The sequence below is a fragment of the Amia ocellicauda genome, unplaced genomic scaffold (assembly GCF_036373705.1).
Source record: "Amia ocellicauda isolate fAmiCal2 unplaced genomic scaffold, fAmiCal2.hap1 HAP1_SCAFFOLD_263, whole genome shotgun sequence".
Taxonomy (NCBI): Eukaryota; Metazoa; Chordata; class Actinopteri; order Amiiformes; family Amiidae; genus Amia; species Amia ocellicauda.
This window is the reverse complement of record NW_027102827.1, coordinates 13,479-27,500: the sequence shown is the minus strand read 5'-3', so window position 1 is coordinate 27,500 and position 14,022 is coordinate 13,479.

Here is a 14,022-nt window from a genome sequence, read left to right as displayed (position 1 = left end):
AATGGTTCAAAAACCCACTGGGGCAGTAGATAATCATCCTATTTGAATTTTAAAAGTCTTAGTTTGGCGAAAAAATACCTTTTAATAATTGTTTTAGGGGTCAGAAAAATCAGCTCCGGCTGCCTGGTCACCTAGGGGAGATAGAAAATTTTTCTAAGTTTTTCACTCGGCCGCCTGGTCCCCTAACTCGAAAATTTTAAAGTGCTCCCATCGGTCCCGGGATAGGGTGGCTGATAGCTGGGAGCCCCCTGAGCACTGCCCCGGTGTTAGTTTTCGGAGAAATGCCCCCGTTGATTTGTTATGATTTTTTTTCCGCCGGCCGCCTGGTCGCCCTAATGCAAAGTCAATGGGAGTGAGGAGATAGAAAATTTTTCAAAGTTTTTCACTCGGCCGCCTGGTCCCCTAACTCGAAAATTTTAAAGTGCTCCCATCGGTCCCGGGATAGGGTGGCTGATAGCTGGGAGCCCCCTGAGCACTGCCCCGGTGTTAGTTTTCGGAGAAATGCCTCCGTTGATTTGTTATGATTTTTTTTCCGCCGGCCGCCTGGTCGCCCTAATGTAAAGTCAATGGGAGTGAGGAGATAGAACATTTTTCAAAGTTTTTCACCCGGCCCCAAACGGCTCCAAAACACACTGGGGCTGTGGCTGGGACTCTCACCAGGACTGCCCCCTACTTTATTTCTGGATTAAAAAGCATTCTATATTAATTTTTCGATTTTTGGGACCCGGGACGCCTGGTCACCTAACTCCCCTTCTATCCCTATGGGGGGGGGGGCGGGGACATCGAAAACGCTCCCATCGCCGCCGAGGCACGCTGCGGGGACTCTCCCTACCATCGCCCCATGCTTCCTTTGAAGAATATATGACGTTTTTCAATTTTCACCGACATTTGAAAATCAAAACTTCAGAACATTTCATAGTTATTCTCAATGGGTTGTCTAGGGGCACACATCTCTAAACTGGGGGAAATGCTCAAAATGATTAAAAAGAAAAACAATGCCCCCAGACCCGGGGGGCTGATAGCTGGGAGCCCCCTGAGCACTGCCCCGGTGTTAGTTTTCGGAGAAATGCCTCCGTTGATTTGTTATGATTTTTTTTCCGCCGGCCGCCTGGTCGCCCTAATGTAAAGTCAATGGGAGTGAGGAGATAGAATATTTTTCAAAGTTTTTCACTCGGCCGTCTGGTCCCCTGACTCGAAAATTTTAAAGTGCTCCCATCGGTCCCGGGATAGGGTGGCTGATAGCTGGGAGCCCCCTGAGCACAGCCCCGGTGTTAGTTTTCGGAGAAATGCCCCCGTTGATTTGTTATGATTTTTTTTCCGCCGGCCGCCTGGTCGCCCTAATGTAAAGTCAATGGGAGTGAGGAGATAGAATATTTTTCAAAGTTTTTCACTCGGCCGTCTGGTCCCCTGACTCGAAAATTTTAAAGTGCTCCCATCGGTCCCGGGATAGGGTGGCTGATAGCTGGGAGCCCCCTGAGCACAGCCCCGGTGTTAGTTTTCGGAGAAATGCCCCCGTTGATTTGTTATGATTTTTTTTCCGCCGGCCGCCTGGTCGCCCTAATGTAAAGTCAATGGGAGTGAGGAGATAGAATATTTTTCAAAGTTTTTCACTCGGCCGTCTGGTCCCCTGACTCGAAAATTTTAAAGTGCTCCCATCGGTCCCGGGATAGGGTGGCTGATAGCTGGGAGCCCCCTGAGCACAGCCCCGGTGTTAGTTTTCGGAGAAATGCCCCCGTTGATTTGTTATGATTTTTTTTCCGCCGGCCGCCTGGTCGCCCTAATGTAAAGTCAATGGGAGTGAGGAGATAGAATATTTTTCAAAGTTTTTCACTCGGCCGTCTGGTCCCCTGACTCGAAAATTTTAAAGTGCTCCCATCGGTCCCGGGATAGGGTGGCTGATAGCTGGGAGCCCCCTGAGCACAGCCCCGGTGTTAGTTTTCGGAGAAATGCCCCCGTTGATTTGTTATGATTTTTTTTCCGCCGGCCGCCTGGTCGCCCTAATGTAAAGTCAATGGGAGTGAGGAGATAGAATATTTTTCAAAGTTTTTCACTCGGCCGTCTGGTCCCCTGACTCGAAAATTTTAAAGTGCTCCCATCGGTCCCGGGATAGGGTGGCTGATAGCTGGGAGCCCCCTGAGCACAGCCCCGGTGTTAGTTTTCGGAGAAATGCCCCCGTTGATTTGTTATGATTTTTTTTCCGCCGGCCGCCTGGTCGCCCTAATGTAAAGTCAATGGGAGTGAGGAGATAGAATATTTTTCAAAGTTTTTCACTCGGCCGTCTGGTCCCCTGACTCGAAAATTTTAAAGTGCTCCCATCGGTCCCAGACCCGGGTGGCCACGAGGTGGGACCCCCCTGAGCACTGCCCCGGTGTTAGTTTTCCGAGAAATGCCCCCGTTGATTTGTTATGATCCGTAGTTGCCGGCCGGCCGCCCGGCAGTGCTCTATCGGATGGAGCGTGGGCTGGCTATGGGAGATTTAGCGATTTTCGGAACCGGCCCCGATCGCCCCCCAAACCGGGTGGCCACGAGGTGGGACCCCCCTGAGCACTGCCCCGGTGTTAGTTTTCCGAGAAATGCCCCCGTTGATTTGTTATGATCCGTAGTTGCCGGCCGGCCGCCCGGCAGTGCTCTATCGGATGGAGCGTGGGCTGGCTATGGGAGATTTAGCGATTTTCGGAACCGGCCCCGATCGCCCCCCAAACCGGGTGGCCACGAGGTGGGACCCCCCTGAGCACTGCCCCGGTGTTAGTTTTCCGAGAAATGCCCCCGTTGATTTGTTATGATTATTTTTCGCCCAGGCGATGTGCCTTTTCATTTTGTTTTGCACTTTCCTTCATTCCTTGGTGCATGCTACCATCTAACGGACACATTTCGGTACTGCAGTTTGAAAGTAATTTCCCCGTCTAGGGATCTCTCAATGCCCTGGGCTGCGAAAGGAGGGCAAGGACACCCTATGTTCTCATGAGTGCAAAGCCCCCCCGGCTTCAAGGCATTCCAAAAGGAAAACCGGAGACACTGCTGTACACACACACACACACACACACACACACACACACACACACACACACAGAGAGAGAGAGAGAGAGAGAGAGAGATAGAGAGAGAGTAGTCACACAGTGGAATAAACTCCCCAGCGATGTGGTAGAAGCTGAAAGTTGGGGAACATTGTGATGGTCTATATTTCTTGGCAGATAATAAAAGATGCTCTTATCATGCCTCCGTTGATGTGTTATGATCCATAGGTTGCCGGCCGCCCGGCATTGCTCTGATCGGATGGACCGTGGGCTGCCTATGGCAGAGTATGGGCGATTCTTCAGCCGGCCCCGATGGCCCCTCAAACCGGGTGGCCACGAGGTGGGACCCCCCTGAGCACTGCCGCGGTGTTAGTTTTCCGAGAAATGCCCCCGTTGATTTGTTATGATCCGTAGTTGCCGGCCGGCCGCCCGGCATTGCTCTATCGGATGGAGCGTGGGCTGGCTATGGGAGATTTAGCGATTTTCGGAACCGGCCCCGATGGCCCCCCAAACCGGGTGGCCACGAGGTGGGACCCCCCTGAGCACTGCCCCGGTGTTAGTTTTCGGAGAAATGCCCCCGTTGATTTGTTATGATCCGTAGTTGCCGGCCGGCCGCCCGGCATTGCTCTATCGGATGGAGCGTGGGCTGGCTATGGGAGATTTAGCGATTTTCGGAACCGGCCCCGATGGCCCCCCAAACCGGGTGGCCACGAGGTGGGACCCCCCTGAGCACTGCCCCGGTGTTAGTTTTCGGAGAAATGCCCCCGTTGATTTGTTATGATCCGTAGTTGCCGGCCGGCCGCCCGGCATTGCTCTATCGGATGGAGCGTGGGCTGGCTATGGGAGATTTAGCGATTTTCGGAACCGGCCCCGATCGCCCCCCAAACCGGGTGGCCACGAGGTGGGACCCCCCTGAGCACTGCCCCGGTGTTAGTTTTCCGAGAAATGCCCCCGTTGATTTGTTACGATTATTTTTCGCCCAGGCGATGTGCCTTTTCATTTTGTTTTGCACTTTCCTTCATTCCTTGGTGCATGCTGCCATCTAACGGACACATTTCGGTACTGCAGTTTGAAAGTAATTTCCCCGTCTAGGGATCTCTCTCTCGTCTAGGGACACTGCTGTACACACACACACACACACACACACACACACACACACACACACACACACACACACACACACACACACACAGTGAGAGAGAGGGAGAGATAGAGAGAGAGAGAGGTGGAGAGGGAGAGAGAGGTGGAGATAGAGAGATGGAGATAGAGAGAGATGGAGATAGAGAGAGATGGAGATAGAGAGAGAGATGGAGATAGAGAGAGAGTCGTCACACTCTGGAACAAACTCCCCAGAAGCTGAAAGTTGGGGAACATTATGATGATCTTTATTTCTTGGCAGATAATAAATGATGATCTTACAGAGGGCGACTTACAACACCAGTGCAAACATACAGCGAAGGACAAGGCATCAATCGCGACAGAATCCCTTGAGTTAAAGCAGCAGATTCAGAATAACACACGTCAAAACAGACTGGAGACTAAAACGAGCACGAAAGGTGTCGAATATGTGGCCTCCTCTCGCTTGTAAACTCTCTCGTGTTCCTGTCGATGGGGTCGGCGGCTCGGGGCAGCGGCCTAGCAGCAGCAGGCAGGCCACCCGGCTGCCTGGGGCTGACCTCCGGGGCAGGCAGGCAGGCAGGCAGACCTCCAGGGCAGGCAGGCAGGCAGGCAGGCAGACCTCCAGGGCAGGCAGGCAGGTAGGCCGTGCTGCTGCCAGGGCTGGCAGGCTGACCTCCAGGGCAGGCAGGCAGGCAGGCAGACCTCCAGGGCTGGCAGGCTGACCTCCAGGGCAGGCAGGCAGGCAGGCAGGCAGACCTCCAGGGCTAACAGGCTGACCTCCAGGGCTGGCAGGCTGACCTCCAGGGCTGGAAGGCAGGATGGCAGACCTCCAGGGCAGGCAGGCAGGCAGGCAGGCAGACCTCCAGGGCTGGCAGGGAGACCTCCAGGGCTGGCAGGCAGGCAGGCAGGGCTGTGTGGCTGGGGAGGGCAGGCTGGCAGGCAGGTAGGCCGTGCTGCTGCCAGGGCTGGAAGGCTGACCTCCAGGGCAGGCAGGCAGGCAGACCTCCAGGGCAGGCAGGCAGGTAGGCCGTGCTGCTGCCAGGGCTGGCAGGCTGACCTCCAGGGCAGGCAGGCTGACCTCCAGGGCAGGCAGTGCTGCTACCAGGGCAGGCAGGCAGACCTCCAGGGCAGGCAGGCTGACCTCCAGGGCAGGCAGGCAGGCAGGCAGACCTCCAGGGCAGGCAGGCAGGCAGGCAGGCAGACCTCCAGGGCAGGCAGGCAGGTAGGCCGTGCTGCTGCCAGGGCTGGCAGGCTGACCTCCAGGGCAGGCAGGCAGGCAGGCAGACCTCCAGGGCTGGCAGGCTGACCTCCAGGGCAGGCAGGCAGGCAGGCAGGCAGACCTCCAGGGCTAACAGGCTGACCTCCAGGGCTGGCAGGCTGACCTCCAGGGCTGGAAGGCAGGATGGCAGACCTCCAGGGCAGGCAGGCAGGCAGGCAGGCAGACCTCCAGGGCTGGCAGGGAGACCTCCAGGGCTGGCAGGCAGGCAGGCAGGGCTGTGTGGCTGGGGAGGGCAGGCTGGCAGGCAGGTAGGCCGTGCTGCTGCCAGGGCTGGAAGGCTGACCTCCAGGGCAGGCAGGCAGGCAGACCTCCAGGGCAGGCAGGCAGGTAGGCCGTGCTGCTGCCAGGGCTGGCAGGCTGACCTCCAGGGCAGGCAGGCTGACCTCCAGGGCAGGCAGTGCTGCTACCAGGGCAGGCAGGCAGACCTCCAGGGCAGGCAGGCTGACCTCCAGGGCAGGCAGGCAGGCAGGCAGACCTCCAGGGCAGGCAGGCAGGCAGGCAGGCAGACCTCCAGGGCAGGCAGGCAGGTAGGCCGTGCTGCTGCCAGGGCTGGCAGGCTGACCTCCAGGGCAGGCAGGCAGGCAGGCAGACCTCCAGGGCTGGCAGGCTGACCTCCAGGGCAGGCAGGCAGGCAGGCAGGCAGACCTCCAGGGCTAACAGGCTGACCTCCAGGGCTGGCAGGCTGACCTCCAGGGCTGGAAGGCAGGATGGCAGACCTCCAGGGCAGGCAGGCAGGCAGGCAGGCAGACCTCCAGGGCTGGCAGGGAGACCTCCAGGGCTGGCAGGCAGGCAGGCAGGGCTGTGTGGCTGGGGAGGGCAGGCTGGCAGGCAGGTAGGCCGTGCTGCTGCCAGGGCTGGAAGGCTGACCTCCAGGGCAGGCAGGCAGGCAGACCTCCAGGGCAGGCAGGCAGGTAGGCCGTGCTGCTGCCAGGGCTGGCAGGCTGACCTCCAGGGCAGGCAGGCTGACCTCCAGGGCAGGCAGTGCTGCTACCAGGGCAGGCAGGCAGACCTCCAGGGCAGGCAGGCTGACCTCCAGGGCAGGCAGGCAGGCAGGCAGACCTCCAGGGCAGGCAGGCAGGCAGGCAGGCAGACCTCCAGGGCAGGCAGGCAGGTAGGCCGTGCTGCTGCCAGGGCTGGCAGGCTGACCTCCAGGGCAGGCAGGCAGGCAGGCAGACCTCCAGGGCTGGCAGGCTGACCTCCAGGGCAGGCAGGCAGGCAGGCAGGCAGACCTCCAGGGCTAACAGGCTGACCTCCAGGGCTGGCAGGCTGACCTCCAGGGCTGGAAGGCAGGATGGCAGACCTCCAGGGCAGGCAGGCAGGCAGGCAGGCAGACCTCCAGGGCTGGCAGGGAGACCTCCAGGGCTGGCAGGCAGGCAGGCAGGGCTGTGTGGCTGGGGAGGGCAGGCTGGCAGGCAGGTAGGCCGTGCTGCTGCCAGGGCTGGAAGGCTGACCTCCAGGGCAGGCAGGCAGGCAGACCTCCAGGGCAGGCAGGCAGGTAGGCCGTGCTGCTGCCAGGGCTGGCAGGCTGACCTCCAGGGCAGGCAGGCTGACCTCCAGGGCAGGCAGTGCTGCTACCAGGGCAGGCAGGCAGACCTCCAGGGCAGGCAGGCTGACCTCCAGGGCAGGCAGGCAGGCAGGCAGACCTCCAGGGCAGGCAGGCAGGCAGGCAGGCAGACCTCCAGGGCAGGCAGGCAGGTAGGCCGTGCTGCTGCCAGGGCTGGCAGGCTGACCTCCAGGGCAGGCAGGCAGGCAGGCAGACCTCCAGGGCTGGCAGGCTGACCTCCAGGGCAGGCAGGCAGGCAGGCAGGCAGACCTCCAGGGCTAACAGGCTGACCTCCAGGGCTGGCAGGCTGACCTCCAGGGCTGGAAGGCAGGATGGCAGACCTCCAGGGCAGGCAGGCAGGCAGGCAGGCAGACCTCCAGGGCTGGCAGGGAGACCTCCAGGGCTGGCAGGCAGGCAGGCAGGGCTGTGTGGCTGGGGAGGGCAGGCTGGCAGGCAGGTAGGCCGTGCTGCTGCCAGGGCTGGAAGGCTGACCTCCAGGGCAGGCAGGCAGGCAGACCTCCAGGGCAGGCAGGCAGGTAGGCCGTGCTGCTGCCAGGGCTGGCAGGCTGACCTCCAGGGCAGGCAGGCTGACCTCCAGGGCAGGCAGTGCTGCTACCAGGGCAGGCAGGCAGACCTCCAGGGCAGGCAGGCTGACCTCCAGGGCAGGCAGGCAGGCAGGCAGACCTCCAGGGCAGGCAGGCAGGCAGTGCTGCTACCAGGGCAGGCAGGCAGACCTCCAGGGCTAACAGGCTGACCTCCAGGGCAGGCAGTGCTGCTACCAGGGCTGGATAGCAGACCTCCAGGGCAGGCAGGCTGACCTCCAGGGCAGGCAGGCAGGCAGGCAGACAGGCAGGCAGACCTCCAGGGCTAACAGGCTGACCTCCAGGGCTGGCAGGCAGGCAGGCAGGGCTGTGTGGCTGGGGAGGGCAGGCTGGCAGGCAGGTAGGCCGTGCTGCTGCCAGGGCTGGAAGGCTGACCTCCAGGGCAGGCAGGCAGGCAGACCTCCAGGGCAGGCAGGCAGGTAGGCCGTGCTGCTGCCAGGGCTGGCAGGCTGACCTCCAGGGCAGGCAGGCTGACCTCCAGGGCAGGCAGTGCTGCTACCAGGGCAGGCAGGCTGTCCTCCAGGGCTGGATAGCAGACCTCCAGGGCAGGCAGTGCTGCTACCAGGGCAGGCAGGCTGTCCTCCAGGGCTGGATAGCAGACCTCCAGGGCAGGCAGTGCTGCTACCAGGGCTGGATAGCAGACCTCCAGGGCTGGATGGCAGGCAGGCAGACCTCCAGGGCTGGATAGCAGACCTCCAGGGCTGGAAGGCAGGCAGGCAGACCTCCAGGGCAGGCAGTGCTGCTACCAGGGCTGGATAGCAGACCTCCAGGGCTAACAGGCAGACCTCCAGGGCTGGAAGGCAGGCAGTGCTGCTACCAGGGCAGGCAGGCTGTCCTCCAGGGCTGGAAGGCAGACCTCCAGGGCTGGCAGGCTGACCTCCAGGGCAGGCAGGCAGGCAGGCAGACCTCCAGGGCTGGATAGCAGACCTCCAGGGCTGGATAGCTGACCTCCAGGGCTGGATAGCAGACCTCCAGGGCTAACAGGCTGACCTCCAGGGCTAACAGGCAGACCTCCAGGGCAGGCAGGCAGACCTCCAGGGCAGGCAGTGCTGCTACCAGGGCAGGCAGTGCTGCTGCCAGGGCAGGCAGGCAGACCTCCAGGGCTAACAGGCAGACCTCCAGGGCTAACAGGCAGACCTCCAGGGCTAACAGGCAGACCTCCAGGGCAGGCAGGCAGACCTCCAGGGCAGGCAGGCAGACCTCCAGGGCAGGCAGTGCTGCTACCAGGGCAGGCAGTGCTGCTGCCAGGGCAGGCAGGGAGACCTCCAGGGCTGGATGGCAGGCAGGCAGACCTCCAGGGCTGGATAGCAGACCTCCAGGGCTAACAGGCTGACCTCCAGGGCTAACAGGCAGGCAGGCAGACCTCCAGGGCTGGATAGCAGACCTCCAGGGCTAACAGGCTGACCTCCAGGGCAGGCAGTGCTGCTACCAGGGCTGGATAGCAGACCTCCAGGGCAGGCAGTGCTGCTACCAGGGCAGGCAGTGCTGCTGCCAGGGCTGGATGGCAGGCAGGCAGACCTCCAGGGCTAACAGGCTGACCTCCAGGGCAGGCAGGCAGACCTCCAGGGCTAACAGGCTGACCTCCAGGGCAGGCAGTGCTGCTACCAGGGCAGGCAGGCTGTCCTCCAGGGCTGGATAGCAGACCTCCAGGGCTAACAGGCAGACCTCCAGGGCTGGCAGGCAGGCAGGCAGACCTCCAGGGCAGGCAGTGCTGCTACCAGGGCTGGATAGCAGACCTCCAGGGCAGGCAGTGCTGCTACCAGGGCAGGCAGTGCTGCTGCCAGGGCTGGATGGCAGGCAGGCAGACCTCCAGGGCTAACAGGCTGACCTCCAGGGCAGGCAGGCAGACCTCCAGGGCTAACAGGCTGACCTCCAGGGCAGGCAGTGCTGCTACCAGGGCAGGCAGGCTGTCCTCCAGGGCTGGATAGCAGACCTCCAGGGCAGGCAGTGCTGCTACCAGGGCTGGATAGCAGACCTCCAGGGCTGGATGGCAGGCAGGCAGACCTCCAGGGCTGGATAGCAGACCTCCAGGGCTGGAAGGCAGGCAGGCAGACCTCCAGGGCAGGCAGTGCTGCTACCAGGGCTGGATAGCAGACCTCCAGGGCTAACAGGCAGACCTCCAGGGCTGGAAGGCAGGCAGTGCTGCTACCAGGGCAGGCAGGCTGTCCTCCAGGGCTGGAAGGCAGACCTCCAGGGCTGGCAGGCTGACCTCCAGGGCAGGCAGGCAGGCAGGCAGACCTCCAGGGCTGGATAGCAGACCTCCAGGGCTGGATAGCTGACCTCCAGGGCTGGATAGCAGACCTCCAGGGCTAACAGGCTGACCTCCAGGGCTAACAGGCAGACCTCCAGGGCAGGCAGGCAGACCTCCAGGGCAGGCAGTGCTGCTACCAGGGCAGGCAGTGCTGCTGCCAGGGCAGGCAGGCAGACCTCCAGGGCTAACAGGCAGACCTCCAGGGCTAACAGGCAGACCTCCAGGGCTAACAGGCAGACCTCCAGGGCAGGCAGGCAGACCTCCAGGGCAGGCAGGCAGACCTCCAGGGCAGGCAGTGCTGCTACCAGGGCAGGCAGTGCTGCTGCCAGGGCAGGCAGGGAGACCTCCAGGGCTGGATGGCAGGCAGGCAGACCTCCAGGGCTGGATAGCAGACCTCCAGGGCTAACAGGCTGACCTCCAGGGCTAACAGGCAGGCAGGCAGACCTCCAGGGCTGGATAGCAGACCTCCAGGGCTAACAGGCTGACCTCCAGGGCAGGCAGTGCTGCTACCAGGGCAGGCAGGCAGACCTCCAGGGCAGGCAGTGCTGCTGCCAGGGCAGGCAGGCAGACCTCCAGGGCTGGATAGCAGACCTCCAGGGCTAACAGGCAGACCTCCAGGGCTGGATAGCAGACCTCCAGGGCTGGATAGCAGACCTCCAGGGCAGGCAGTGCTGCTACCAGGGCAGGCAGTGCTGCTGCCAGGGCAGGCAGGCAGACCTCCAGGGCAGGCAGTGCTGCTACCAGGGCTGGATAGCAGACCTCCAGGGCTGGATGGCAGGCAGGCAGACCTCCAGGGCTGGATAGCAGACCTCCAGGGCTAACAGGCAGACCTCCAGGGCAGGCAGGCAGACCTCCAGGGCAGGCAGGCAGACCTCCAGGGCTGGATAGCAGACCTCCAGGGCAGGCAGTGCTGCTACCAGGGCTGGATAGCAGACCTCCAGGGCAGGATAGCAGACCTCCAGGGCTGGATGGCAGGCAGGCAGACCTCCAGGGCAGGCAGGCAGACCTCCAGGGCTGGATAGCAGACCTCCAGGGCTAACAGGCAGGCAGGCAGACCTCCAGGGCTGGATAGCAGACCTCCAGGGCTAACAGGCAGGCAGGCAGACCTCCAGGGCTGGATAGCAGACCTCCAGGGCAGGCAGTGCTGCTACCAGGGCAGGCAGTGCTGCTACCAGGGCTGGAAGGCAGACCTCCAGGGCAGGCAGTGCTGCTACCAGGGCTGGATAGCAGACCTCCAGGGCTGGATAGCAGACCTCCAGGGCAGGCAGGCAGACCTCCAGGGCTGGATAGCAGACCTCCAGGCGCTGGCAGGCAGGCAGGCAGACCTCCAGGGCTGGATAGCAGACCTCCAGGGCAGGATAGCAGACCTCCAGGGCTGGATGGCAGGCAGGGCAGACCTCCAGGGCTGGATAGCAGACCTCCAGGGCTGGCAGGCAGACCTCCATGGCTGGATAGCAGACCTCCAGGGCTAACAGGCAGACCTCCAGGGCAGGCAGGCAGACCTCCAGGGCAGGCAGGCAGACCTCCAGGGCTGGATAGCAGACCTCCAGGCAGGCAGTGCTGCTACCAGGGCTGGATAGCAGACCTCCAGGGCAGGGATAGCAGACCTCCAGGGCTGGATGGCAGGCAGGCAGACCTCCAGGGCAGGCAGGCAGACCTCAGGGCTGGATAGCAGGACCTCCAGGGCTAACAGGCAGGCAGGCAGACCTCCAGGGCTGGATAGCAGACCTCCAGGGCTAACAGGCAGGCAGGCAGACCTCCAGGGCTGGATAGCAGACCTCCAGGGCAGGCAGTGCTGCTACCAGGGCAGGCAGTGCTGCTACCAGGGGCTGGAAGGCAGACCTCCAGGGCAGGCAGTGCTGCTACCAGGGGCTGGATAGCAGACCTCCAGGGCTGGATGGCAGGCAGGCAGACCCTCCAGGGCTGGATAGCAGACCTCCAGGGCTGGAAGGCAGGCAGGCAGACCTCCAGGCAGGCAGTGCTGCTACCAGGCTGGATAGCAGACCTCCAGGGCTAACAGGCAGACCTCCAGGGCTGGAAGGCAGGCAGTGATGCTACCAGGGGCAGGCAGGCTGTCCTCCAGGGCTGGAAGGCAGACCTCCAGGGCTGGCAGGCTGACCTCCAGGGCAGGCAGGCAGGCAGGCAGACCTCCAGGGCTGGATAGCAGACCTCCAGGCTGGATAGCTGACCTCCAGGGCTGGATAGCAGACCTCCAGGGCTAACAGGCTGACCTCCAGGGCTAACAGGCAGACCTCCAGGGCAGGCAGGCAGACCTCCAGGGCAGGCAGTGCTGCTACCAGGGCAGGCAGTGCTGCTGCCAGGGCAGGCAGGCAGACCTCCAGGGCTAACAGGCAGACCTCCAGGGCTAACAGGCAGACCTCCAGGGCTAACAGGCAGACCTCCAGGGCAGGCAGGCAGACCTCCAGGGCAGGCAGGCAGACCTCCAGGGCAGGCAGTGCTGCTACCAGGGCAGGCAGTGCTGCTGCCAGGGCAGGCAGGGAGACCTCCAGGGCTGGATGGCAGGCAGGCAGACCTCCAGGGCTGGATAGCAGACCTCCAGGCTAACAGGCTGACCTCCAGGGCTAACAGGCAGGCAGGCAGACCTCCAGGGCTGGATAGCAGACCTCCAGGGCTAACAGGCTGACCTCCAGGGCAGGCAGTGCTGCTACCAGGGCTGGATAGCAGACCTCCAGGGCAGGCAGTGCTGCTACCAGGGCAGGCAGTGCTGCTGCCAGGGCTGGATGGCAGGCAGGCAGACCTCCAGGGCTAACAGGCTGACCTCCAGGGCAGGCAGGCAGACCTCCAGGGCTAACAGGCTGACCTCCAGGGCAGGCAGTGCTGCTACCAGGGCAGGCAGGCTGTCCTCCAGGGCTGGATAGCAGACCTCCAGGGCTAACAGGCAGACCTCCAGGGCTGGCAGGCAGGCAGGCAGACCTCCAGGGCAGGCAGTGCTGCTACCAGGGCTGGATAGCAGACCTCCAGGGCAGGCAGTGCTGCTACCAGGGCAGGCAGTGCTGCTGCCAGGGCTGGATGGCAGGCAGGCAGACCTCCAGGGCTAACAGGCTGACCTCCAGGGCAGGCAGGCAGACCTCCAGGGCTAACAGGCTGACCTCCAGGGCAGGCAGTGCTGCTACCAGGGCAGGCAGGCTGTCCTCCAGGGCTGGATAGCAGACCTCCAGGGCAGGCAGTGCTGCTACCAGGGCTGGATAGCAGACCTCCAGGGCTGGATGGCAGGCAGGCAGACCTCCAGGGCTGGATAGCAGACCTCCAGGGCTGGAAGGCAGGCAGGCAGACCTCCAGGGCAGGCAGTGCTGCTACCAGGGCTGGATAGCAGACCTCCAGGGCTAACAGGCAGACCTCCAGGGCTGGAAGGCAGGCAGTGCTGCTACCAGGGCAGGCAGGCTGTCCTCCCAGGGCTGGAAGGCAGACCTCCAGGGGCTGGCAGGCTGACCTCCAGGGCAGGCAGGCAGGCAGGCAGACCTCCAGGGCTGGATAGCAGACCTCCAGGGCTGGATAGCTGACCTCCAGGGCTGGATAGCAGACCTCCAGGGCTAACAGGCTGACCTCCAGGGCTAACAGGCAGACCTCCAGGGCAGGCAGCAGACCTCCAGGGCAGGCAGTGCTGCTACCAGGGCAGGCAGTGCTGCTGCCAGGGCAGGCAGGCAGACCCTCCAGGGCTAACAGGCAGACCTCCAGGGTAACAGGCAGACCTCCAGGGCTAACAGGCAGACCTCCAGGGCAGGCAGGCAGACCTCCAGGGCAGGCCAGGCAGACCCTCCAGGGCAGGCAGTGCTGCTACCAGGGCAGGCAGTGCTGCTGCCAGGGCAGGCAGGGAGACCTCCAGGGCTGGATGGCAGGCAGGCAGACCTCCAGGGCTGGATAGCAGACCTCCAGGGCTAACAGGCTGACTCCAGGGCTAACAGGCAGGCAGCAGACCTCCAGGGCTGGATAGCAGACCTCCAGGGCTAACAGGCTGACCTCCAGGGCAGGCAGTGCTGCTACCAGGGCAGGCAGGCAGACCTCCAGGGCAGGCAGTGCTGCTGCCAGGGCAGGCAGGCAGACCTCCAGGGCTGGATAGCAGACCTCCAGGGCTAACAGGCAGACCTCCAGGGCTGGATAGCAGACCTCCAGGGCTGGATAGCAGACCTCCAGGGCAGGCAGTGCTGCTACCAGGGCAGGCAGTGCTGCTGCCAGGGCAGGCAGGCAGACCTCCA